The 7,858-nt window shown below is 43.1% G+C and overlaps 2 protein-coding genes across 11 annotated transcripts in view; one reads left to right on the top strand and one right to left on the bottom strand.

The window, feature by feature from the left end:
• Pgap2 (post-GPI attachment to proteins 2) overlaps positions 1-4,514 on the bottom strand; it is a 28,834-nt gene extending 24,320 nt beyond the window's left edge. For 4 of the 6 annotated variants that reach the window (XM_021167281.2, XM_021167290.2, XM_021167288.2 and 1 more), the window contains exon 1: positions 4,173-4,337. The gene's annotated coding sequence lies outside the window, so the exon portion shown is untranslated. The other 2 variants (XM_021167280.2, XM_021167285.1) reach the window with 2 other exon arrangements.
• A 57-nt stretch (positions 4,515-4,571) lies between these two features.
• Positions 4,572-7,858, top strand: part of Nup98 (nucleoporin 98) — a 92,917-nt gene continuing 89,630 nt past the window's right edge. For 4 of the 5 annotated variants that reach the window (XM_021167277.2, XM_021167276.2, XM_029480156.1 and 1 more), the window contains exon 1: positions 4,572-4,752. The gene's annotated coding sequence lies outside the window, so the exon portion shown is untranslated. Of the gene's footprint in view, positions 4,753-4,952; positions 5,032-7,858 lie in introns of those variants that run through there. The other variant, XM_029480155.1, reaches the window with a different exon arrangement.

The raw sequence follows: 7,858 nt of genomic DNA, 5'->3' as shown, positions 1-7,858 counted from the left end.
CTGGAGAGATGGCTCAGAGGTTAAGAGCACTGACTGCTCTTCCAAAGGTCCTGAGTTCAAATCCCAGCAACCGCATGGTGGCTCACAACCATCTGTAACAAGATCTGACTCCCTCTTCTGGAGTGTCTGAAGACAGCTACAGTGTACTTACATATAATAAATAAATAAATCTTAAAAAAAAAAGAATTCATGTGGTAATATCTATGGCAATCACTAAAACAGTAATAGTATGAAAGAGACTAGGAAGCGAGATCAGCATAGTGAATTCTAGGCTAGCAATGGCTACTGAGTGGGAGTTTACATAGTGAGATATACATACGTGTATGTGTGTGTGTGTGTGTTTGCCTGTTTTATATATATTCACCCATGTGTATGCCCAAGGAGATCACAAGAGCATGTCAAATTTCTGGAACTAGAGGTAACAGACAATTGTGATGCTGGATCCCCTGCAAGAGCAACAAGCACCTTGCTGTTGTTGGGTTTCTGGTTTTTGTTTGTTTTTTGATTTTTGAGACAGGTTATCATTGTGTAGCCTTCACTGTCCTGTAACTAGCTTTGTAGACCAGGGTGGCCTCAAGCTCACAGAGATCCACTTGCCTTTGTTTCCCAAGTGCTGGGACTAAAGAGTGTGGCCACTATTGCTCAACTGCAATAAAAGTACTCTTAACCCCTGAACCATCTTTTCAGCCCCCAAAATTAAAAGAAGAAAATGGAACTAGCAAAATGGCTCAGCATCTCAAAACATTTGCTATACAACCCTGATGCCTTGATTTCCGATCCTGAGAACCACATGAAGGTAGAAAGAGAGAACAGACTCCTGTAAGTTGGCCTCTGTATGCAATGGCATATACGCCTACACACACACACACACACACACACACACACACACACACACCAACTACTACTAGTAATAATAATAAGTGATACAATCGGGACTGGAGAAATTGCTCAGGAATTAAGAGTATATACTGTTCTTACAGACTTAAGTTTCCAACATTTATGTAGGGTGATTCACAAGCACCTGTAATGCTTACACAGATACATAAATTTTTTTCTGTAGTTTTTTGAGACAGGGTTTTTCTGTGTAACTCTAGCTGTCGTGGAACTTTCTCCGTAGACTAGGCTGGTCTCCAACTCACAGATCTACATGCCTTTGTTTCCAGTGCTGGGATTAAGGGCACATGCCACCATACCCACAAATAAATATTTTTTAAAAAACAAAAGTGGGGGCTGGTGAGATGGCTCAGTGGGTAAGAGCACCCGACTGCTCTTCCGAGGGTCCAGAGTTCAAATCCCAGCAACCACATGGTGGCTCACAACCATCNGTAACGAGATCTGGCGCCCTCTTCTGGAGTGTCTGAAGACAGCTACAGTGTACTTACATATAATAAATAAATAAATCTTCAAAAAAAATAAATTAATTAATTAAAAAAAAACAAAAGTGATTAAAAATCAACACATAAAATTATAGATCTTGAGAGTACAAAAAACTTATAAGTAAAGCATGTGACATAGTGGTAGAAGGAGTCAAGTATAGTTAGCATGTATCTCATATTCTAGTAATTCAACTCCTAGGTATAAACACAAGAGAAACCTGTCCACTAAGATCTTGAATACAAATGTTCATAGCAGTATTATCCATAATGGCTAAACGTGGAAACTCAAGTTTCTATTAACTGATTTGTATACAGAAGATGGTATACATAGATAATGGGATATTCTTCTTTTTTTTGGAGGGGGGTGTTTCGAGACAGGGTTTCTCTGTATAGCCCTGGCTGTCCTGGAACTCACTCTGTAGACCAGGCTGGACTCGAACTCAGAAATCCGCCTGCCTCAGCCTCCCGAGTGCTGGGATTAAAGGTGTGCACCACCAAGCCCGGCAATAACGGGATATTATTAAGTCATAAAAATAAATAACATATTGACACGAGCTACCTATACCAATGAACTTTAAAAATACTATCCTAAGTGAAAGCACCAGACACAAAAGCCATAGATTATATGATTCCATTTACATTAATAACTACAGTAAGTCATTGTAAGAGATTAATGGGGCTGGTGAGATGGCTCAGCAGGTAAGAGCACTGACTGTTCTTCCAAAGGTCCTGAGTTCAAATCCCAGCAACCACATGGTGGCTCATAACCACCTGTAATGAGATCTGATACCCTCTTCTGGTGTGTCTGAAGACAGCTACAGTGTACTTATTTATAATAATAAATAAATCATTGGGTCAGAGGGAGCAGGGCTGACTGGACCAAGCAGAGGTCCTAAATTCAATTCCCAACAACCACATGAAGGTTCACAACCAGCTTTACAGCTACAGTGTACTCACGTACATAAAATAATAAATACATCTTTAAATAAAATAAGGAACTTCAAAGTTATCATGGTCCTCCTCACTGAAGCATTTCTCTTTCAATGTATCCTCTCCAGTCTTCCTATAAGTACACACCATTTAAGAATCCCAACTTCTGAACATCTACTAATACTTTAAATTGAATATACTCACCTGTTGAGTCATTTAAGACACATTTCAAAACCCATGCCTTAAAACATTTAAAATGGTCAGTCCATTACTTATTGAGGGCAGACTGTGTACCAGGTACCATATCAAATGTTATATTCCCTTCATTTCATTCTCCCAACAGTCTGTAAGTCAAGCAAAATTATCCTTATTTTACAGACAAAGAAACTGAAGTCCAGAGTTATTGGGGATTTTCCCCATATTATCATAGTTGGGCCTGGATTTAAACTGGGGGTTCCCTGATTCTGAAGTTCGACAATTCTATTATTTTGCTGCTAAAACAATAATTCACTCATCTATGCAACAAATATGTAAATTGTAAGGTACATCAACTATGTGCCAAGTCTTAAGAACAGTAAAACAAATGTCCAGGGCAGGCTTAAATGTAGTTGCATTTCAAGACTGAAGAACCAAAAAATCAGAGGTTTGGATGGTGGCAAGAGAGCCACTGTAAAGATTCAAAAATAAAACCCTGAGTATTGTTATTTTGTTTTTAAGACAGTTTCATGTATTTCAGGCTGGCTTTCAGCTTCATATTCTACCTCAGCTACCTAAGAACTGAAGTTACTGATCTTATACCCCACCTAATGACTTTCTGGTTTAGAGAAAACAAGGAGGAGTGGTGGAAAAGCAGGGTGTTTGGACAGAGTGGTTTAGGAATGGTGGTTACAGATGGATGTTCAAACTAGCTTTAACTGTTAGGCGATTTATACATTATTCTTTCAAGTATATACTGAACACCGACAATATATCATGTTTCTTCCATTTACTGTCTTAAAAAAAAAAAAAAAAGATTTATTTATTTTATGTATACCAGGAGAGGGCACCAGATCCCATTACAGATGGTTGTGAGCCACCATGGGGTTGCTGGGAATTGAATTCAGGACCTCTGGAAGAGCAGCCAGTGCTCTTAATCTCTGAGCCCATCTCTCTCTCCAGCTCCTTTAAGATATTTTTGTTTGAGGGAATCATTTAAAATTCTTAGCAAATCTCGTTTCAGTTCTATATTGATTTCCCAGGACGTGGTGGAGAGGTGGTATGTACCCTCTTTTTTTTTTTTTTTTTAACACAGCTCCTGTTATCTGTGAGACCTCAATAATTAGAGAGGTCTGGTTTCTAGAACATGCTCACTCTTCTGCTCTCTGCTAGATCCTAGGAGGAAAGACACCAAAAGGATGAAAATGAAGCTTTGGCCCAGACCAGGGGAGGGAGGAGCCACAGAACAGAAAATAAATAAGATACAAAGTAACAAGGTCTTGACAAGCAGACTGCCTGAACTTCACCCAGACTTGTAAAGGTTACCAAATGTGTCCTGGAGAAGGCCGTAAATTTGCGCAAGAAACCCAGAACAAGTATAGATTCTGAAAGTGCAGCTGAGGCTGAAGGGCCAAGAATCCTCATTGGGCTCAAGCTCTGGTAAGGCAAATCCATTGCTCAGGTCTACTCTAGAGATTCAGAGGGGGAAAGTGTACGGCGAGGGCTGGCTTGCGCTGGAAAGAACAGTGGGGAGTGGAGTGTGTGCAGAAAATCTGTGGATTAATGGGTCTCCAGGAAGGGTCCTCCGGCTCTCCAAGTGCAAGCTAGGTGGCCAAGGAGCCTTCCCATCATTGCCCGCAGACAGGAGCTAGAGAAGGGTAGAACAATTACCATGTCATCCTTGGGACTTCCTTCTGATTGGCCGGAGCTTCCGTAGCGAGTCTCCGCGCTCCAAGGAAGGGGGCGGGGCCCCGACACAGCGTCACTGCTGTTTGGTGCTCACTCCTCTAGCCACTCACAAGCCCTCTTCGAGGGGCCTGTGTGACGTCATGAGCCTCTCTCAGCCAACCGTTGCGGCAGAGGGAGTGGGACTCTACATCCCTCCCCATCGTCCCTCCTTTTTTTCCCCCCCACTTTCCCGGCAATTCCTTACGCTCCTCCTCTTCCCCTCTGTTCCTAATCAGAGACCGCCTCCACGTTCGGTTTCAAAAGGATCGTCACCCAATGAATAACGGTGTGGGCCTCGAGTGGCGGACCGGCCCGCCAATGCCCGGCCGCCAAGGGCGGAGCGCCCGGAGCCGATCTCTGACGGTAGACTGCGTGTGACGCAGTCAGGCCTCTGCGCGCTGCGCCCGAAGCGGCGGTCGGTGGCGGCGGCAGCGGCGGCAGCGGCGGCGACGGTTTTTCTGGAGGCCGCGCGGTGAGCGGCGGGTGACGGGCGGACCTGGGCTCTCACTCCAGACGCACCGCTGTAAGTCGGGAGCGCTGCCTGGGCCGGGCGGGTAGATCTTCCCCTCTGTACGGGCATCTGCGCTGGACGCCCGGGGCCCTCTCCGCCGCCGAGTCTCGTGCCGGGCGCGCTCCTTCGGGCCTGCGTGAGGGGGCGGGGCCCGGGGCCTGCGGCCTTGCTCGGGAGGCCCTGGGAGGGGATCCAACCGTGTGGGGCGTAGGCCGGAGGGGTCTCGGGTAGCAGCCCACGTTGAGTGAACCTCGCTTTCTCCGGTGCTACTCATTCATTCGCTGGGTGGAGGTGAGCAGCCCGCGGTAGGCAGGCCCTTGCAGGGTGGTGCCTTGGGGGGACTTCAGTGAGGTCTCCCCATCACTTCCTTGACCACTCTACTGGACACGTTTTGTCTAGGGTTCAACCAGAGGGTTAAGTGAGTCAGAACTGCGTTTAGCTTTTTAAGACACTGACAATTGTCTGATAAATGGAATGAAGGGTTCTTTCTGTTTTGTGTAAACCTAGGTGAGAAAGATTGAATTTCTGAGTAACTGGAGCCATAAGCGTTTAAATTGTCAATCACCCCCACTCTGCCTCAAGTACAGAGGCTTTCTTAGTGGGAGGTAGGTAGAGGAAGAGAATCCCAGGTGTCTTGATTCAAGTCTAGTAGAATTTGTATACTATTCCACCCTTTCTGTATGTTCCACTCTCCCAATATTGGCAATTCTCTATTTGGTAGTGGGAAGGATCCAGACATTTGACATAATTTTCAAAAACACTTCTAGTTTAGCTGTTTTCATGTTTGTTTATATATAGTAAGATAACTTGATTAGTAGTACCCTGATGTGGACTTTTTGGCTTTTTTTTTTTTTTTTTTTTTTGGTCAGCTGGCCAACCAGTCATTCATTCAGAATGTCTCCAGAAAAACCAGTGGTTTACTTTGGAGACAACCCTTGGTTGGCCTGGAATTCGCTATGTAGACCAGGCTTGTCACAGACTCAAAGAGACCACCTGCCTCTAACGCTGAGGTAATGAGATTAAAGGTGTTTGCCATCACATCCAGACTTAACATAGACTTTTGAGAACAAAACTTTAAAAATGGTGAAATTGACTTTAACCTTGGCAGTGCACACCTTTTATCCCAGCACTTGAGAGGCAAAGGCAGGAGGCGTTCTGTGACTACAAAGCTAGCCTACTTTTCATACTGAGTTTCAGGACATCTAGGGCTGCAGAGACCCTGACTCAAAAAGCCAAGTGGGGTGGGGAATAAAACCAAGATAGATGTGGTGCAGGCCTGTAATGTCACCAGTTATGGAAACTGAGGCCAGAGAACTAGAGCATACACAAATACACAGGCAAAACACTTGTACACGTGATAAAAGAAATAATTGAATTCATTTCAGTAAAATAAAAAAAAATGAGGCTGAACATGTTAGAGGTACTGGGAAATACATTGATAAAATTAAATCTGCTACTTAAGATTTGATGGAATTGTCCGGCATGGTGGCGCACGCCTTTAATCCCAGCACTCGGGAGGCAGAGGCAGGCGGATTTCTGAGTTCGAGGCCAGCCTGGTCTACAGAGTGAGTTCAGGACAGCCAGGGCTATACAGAGAAACCCTGTCTCGAAAAACCAAAAAAAAAAAAAAAAAAAGATTTGATGGAATTGTCATTTTGATCTGAATATATCAATCAGCTTGTAGCTTTGATGTTTATATAAACCATAAGACCTAAAAAATAATGCAAAAGCACAGAAGAGAACTGAAGTCTTAAAAGTTGTAACCTGGTGTTTTCTGTACCATTTTCTCAGTTTGAGCATCACCACCTGACTCACTCTCCTTTGTAAGCTTCCATAGCACTTAACCTGATCTTCTGCTTGTAGCAGACATTTTACATGTTAGCTATTTGACATTTTACTAGATTATGTTTTGTTTTGTCTTGTTTTGTTTTGTTTTTAATCTTGCTGGCTGTGATGGGAATGCCTTTAATCCCAGTACACCAGAGATACAGGCAGATGGATCTCTGGGAGTTTGAGGTCAGCTTGGTCCGTATAGCAAGTTTCAGGCCAGTCAGACTGCATGAGACCCTTTCTCAAAACACACACACACACCAAAACATAGATACATATATTTCTTAATATTTAGGTAATGTGGCTCATAGGTGTTCCTTAGTTGTATTTTGTGAATGAACAAATACAGAAAAGTTAAACTGAGAACTACTCCGGAAAAGAGTCTAGGTGTTTGTGTACTTAGGAAATACTTTGTACTTTTGTTGGTAGCCATTAGCTCCTAGGTATCTAATTACACTGGTAGGGCACCAAATTCACATTTGGGAAAACAGTATTATTTGTATGGTGATAGTCTAGGACATCAATATTGTAATACTGATTAATTTCTAGTAACAGACTTTGTAAAATTCTGAAATTCAATGCCTTTAATCCCAGCACTCAGGAGGTAGAGACAGGGCGATCTCTATGAATTTGAGGCCATCCTTGTCTACAAATCCATCATCAGGAGAGCCAGGGCTGTTACTCATGGAAACCCCATCCCTCCCCCATATACATATATATGTATACATATGTAATTATGTGTATATATACTATATAAATCTTAGTAGATGCCAGATGTTAAGCATTTTATGAGGATTTAGTGTGCTGTGCTGGGAATTCAGTACATGCTCACAACAAGATAGTTCAGTACCAATTAACCTTTGTTCCCCAAGTTGTAACTACCAAGGTTAAGAAATTATTAAAATTATACCTGAATGAGATGACTGCTTACATTTTAGTAAAACTATACTTACTTTGCTTGTAAAGTCAGTTCATAAATTGTCTAAGACTTTTTTTTTTTTTTTTGAGACAATATTCATGGTGTGTAGCCTAAGGCTGACTTTAAACTCCTAATTTTTCTGCCTTTCCCTTTCATGTACAGAGTGGTATATGTCGCCATGCCCTGCTTTCCATGAAAAACTTGTCAAGTACTGTTCTTGGGAAACTCTAAAACTAAGTCCTAGAGCCACTTTCCTTTAAGATTCTCTTCTCGAGCCGGGCGTGGTGGCGCACGCCTTTAATCCCAGCACTCGGGAGGCAGAGGCAGGCGGATTTCTGAGTTCGAGGCCAGCCTGGTCTACAAAGTGAG

Source organism: Mus caroli, chromosome 7 (genome assembly GCF_900094665.2).
Source record: "Mus caroli chromosome 7, CAROLI_EIJ_v1.1, whole genome shotgun sequence".
Taxonomy (NCBI): domain Eukaryota; kingdom Metazoa; phylum Chordata; class Mammalia; order Rodentia; family Muridae; genus Mus; species Mus caroli.
The sequence above is the reverse complement of the archived record's forward strand: the minus strand, read 5'-3'. Positions and strand labels throughout refer to the sequence as shown.